The sequence below is a fragment of the Schistocerca americana genome, chromosome 3 (genome assembly GCF_021461395.2).
Source record: "Schistocerca americana isolate TAMUIC-IGC-003095 chromosome 3, iqSchAmer2.1, whole genome shotgun sequence".
Lineage (NCBI taxonomy): Eukaryota > Metazoa > Arthropoda > Insecta > Orthoptera > Acrididae > Schistocerca > Schistocerca americana.
The window spans coordinates 568,553,203-568,556,767 of record NC_060121.1 but is presented as its reverse complement, the minus strand read 5'-3'; positions in this window follow the sequence as shown (position 1 = coordinate 568,556,767).

Here is a 3,565-nt window from a genome sequence, read left to right as displayed (position 1 = left end):
GTTTCAGGTTTATTTCAGCGCCTTTTCCCCTGATAACATCTGAAACAGAATACCTACCAACTAATAATATACATTTTGTGAACTTATTTTGTCCACGTTGATTTCTCTTTCATTTCGCGTGTTCATAATGTGTTTAGTGTGTAGAGTGGGATCTACAGGTTGACTTCAATATTTCATTTTATAACTCACAAGTAAGGAAGACAGAAACAGGTAGATTTGGGAACGTAGGCTAAGTTTACGCGTCGGTGTGTTCGGATAAAATGCTCTCGGGTTTATTGCTATGTTTAGTTTTGAATGATCTCCAGCATTCGAAAACTTCGTAGTCGTCAGGAGCTTATTTGAGCAACATGTTGTGCTGGTATTTTAACTAATATTGTGGTGCTGTTAGAATGTAACAGTGGTCCCAACTATGTCATGGTGTCGTCGTACAAAAGTAAAGGAATCTACATATGCTACCAGACAGAGATTAAGTCTCGGTATGTCCATCTCTTTAGCAATGATTGCGCGACTCGGTTGTTCTGTAGAGGATGTCAAATTAAACACCTTTCAGCGGTCAATTTCCAATCTTATTTTATTGGGCAACCAGTTTCAGCGTTTTCCTACCCCTGACAGGCGTGTAGGAATAATCTACCTCTTGATCTTGTGATCAAAACGGGGCCCAGCAGTAGTGGAATTAGTAGATATTTGTTACAGTGACCACTTCAACCATCACCTGCCTTTCCAAGTATACCTCCTATTTACATTTAAATAATACCAAGTATTACAGAGATTATTTCCATTAATTTCGGAAGAAAGCCATACAGTCGTTAGAAAACGAAAAGTCGAAAAACAAAAGCAAAAAAAGTCAGACGCAACTGGACTCACAGTTAGATCCCTCTACCGTCTACATCTGTTCCGTAGCGGAGTGTCTCTACTCGCTACATTAAACTGCAGCTTCGTAATGTTTGATTTTGTGTCTTTTATGTTTAGTCTTCAATTGGTTTTAATTGTCGAAATGATTTATATTTAATTTACATTTAATTATAAAAAATCCTAATAAGAACGCCACGTTCTTCATGTATCTTCAATGTGCCGTTGCCTTAGAACGGCTTACCGTCATCAGACATGAGTTATAACGCGATAACTAAATACGAAAAGTCTTTAACCACTAGTATAACGTTTCCCGTCGTTTTATTACAACAAGTCGTACCAATAGCTATTCCTTCTCGAGATGTTGAAAGCAAGGGCCATATCGTATTAAAGCTTGTTGTTTCGTTTGAACCTAAAATGTCAAGGTGTTCGAGAACAATGACTGGTAGTAGTCTCTGAAAATCTTCGTAATGAATTTTAAGGAACAGACAAGGTCGAAGATCAGCTGATTGGGCTTTAAATCATTAGAGATAACTGTATCCATAAGGTTTCATTTATACTATCTAGGCGTAATTTAACTTTCATACGGCTCCTATCTATTTGTCATTCGTAGCGTCTCCACAGATTTCACATTTTAGTTGTGAACACTAGTCTTGTTGCGTCGAGATGGTAAAGTTTGCACTGAGGTGACAAGTCATGGGATACCTCTCAATATCATGTCGAGCCTCCATTTTCCAGGCGTAGTGCAGGAATTCGACGAGGCATGGACTCAACAAGTCGATGGAAGTCCCCTGCAGAAATATTGAGCCATGCTGCCTCACATGAGTCGGTTGTGAGCTCTGCAACATCCATGTACTAATTTATATTTACGTGACAAACCCTATTTCTAGGGCTATATTTTAATTTGACAAATGGATCTATGCCGACATTTGTAAAAACGGCGATGATACATCAGTCCATACTAATGTAAAATTGCCACCTTATGAAGAAGACAAATTTAAATTTGTTGAAACCTAGGTAAAGAATTCTTTATCCATTGCAACTGGTCGGCTGTTTATAATTTTATTACGTGGAACCGTTGCTGTTGTGCAGCTATGTTTAAAATACTATCTATAAGAAGCCTAACTTAAGCATTTCCAATGATCGATTCAGTTGGACCAGAGGACCCACTTCTTTCCGTATAAGCACAGCCCAGATCATTATGGAGCCACCACCAGCTTGCACAGTGCTTTGTTGACATTTTTGGTCCATGGCTTCACGGGATCTGCGCCACTCTCGAACCCTGCCATCAGTTATTACCAACTGAAATCTGGACTCATCTGACCAGGCCACGGTTTTCCAGTCATCTAGGGTTCAACCGATGTGGTCACGAGGGCAGGAGAGGCGCTGCAGGTGATGTCGTGGTGTTGGCAAAGGCACTCGCGTCGCTTGTCTGCTGCCGTAGCTCATTAACATCAAAATTCGCCGGACTCTCCTAGCGGATACGTTCGTCGCACGTTCCATATTGATTTCTGCAGTTCTTTCACGCATTGTTGCTCGTTTGTGTGCACTTACAACTCCACGCAAACTTCGCTGCTCTCAGTCGTTACGTGAGAGGTAGTGCCTGAAATCTGGTATTCTCGCCACGCTCTTGACAGTGTGGATTGCGGATTATTGAATTCCCTAACGATTTCCGAAATGTAATGTATCATGCTTAATACTTATGCACTGAGGTATGATATAAACTTTAATTGCTTACTGGCTGACCCATACGAATAATTCGCACTCTATCCTGATCAGTCACTGACGGGTGTCGGCCCCTATAGCTGAACATTTCTGTTACTGTTTTTGTGGAATTAAAAAAAAGTGGTTAAAAAAAGTGGTCAGTGCGACGGATTGTCATGCCAAGGGGCCCGGGTTCGATTCCCGGCTGGGTCGTAGATTTTCTCCGCTCAGGGACTGGATGTTGTATTGTCTTCATCATCATCATCATCATCTCATTCTCATCGACGCGCAAGTCGCCGAAGTGGTGTCAATTCAAAAGACCTGCACCAGACGACCGGTCTACCCGACGGGAGGCCCTAGCCAAACGACATTTCCGTTTTTCATTGACAGGTAATACAGTAATGGAGAAATTAATAAATCCAAGTGTTTTTAATGAAAGCTATTACATTTTGAATAGCAATGTACGTACATTTGGTCTATATCACAGTCACTATATAGTAGCACTCCATTGTCTGTAGGGAAACGACGGCCAGAACAATATGCTTTTGGAAGTTTACGTAGATGTCTTCTACACAAATATTTTGATGGAAGTGAAGTAAGCCTGCAACAGAAAGGCGTTGTCTTGCAGTAACCCTTGCCATTGAGCACTGAATATGTCCTGTATGTTCGCTCTGAGCTGCTCACTGTTGCTGGAGTCGAAGTTGTCTTTGTTCGTCATTTTGTCTGGCATTTCTTCTTCTGCGATCTATCATATGTTCCAGTAGTGTGGAACGCCTTCAGCTTGGACATCCACCTCTGGGTTTGCATGTTATGCCCCGTGGCGTCGTGGAATCCTTGAAATACAGAAGTAAAAAGTTAGCAGACATTTGAAAGTTTTTGGTTTTTTTGCAATTATTCATTTGTTAAGAAAAATTTGTAAGAAACAAACATTCCCGACAGTAAATGTATGTTTTACTTTTGCTGGTGATGCAGATTAACGGAACTGGGTTTTGGAGAAGTGTACGTAACGTTG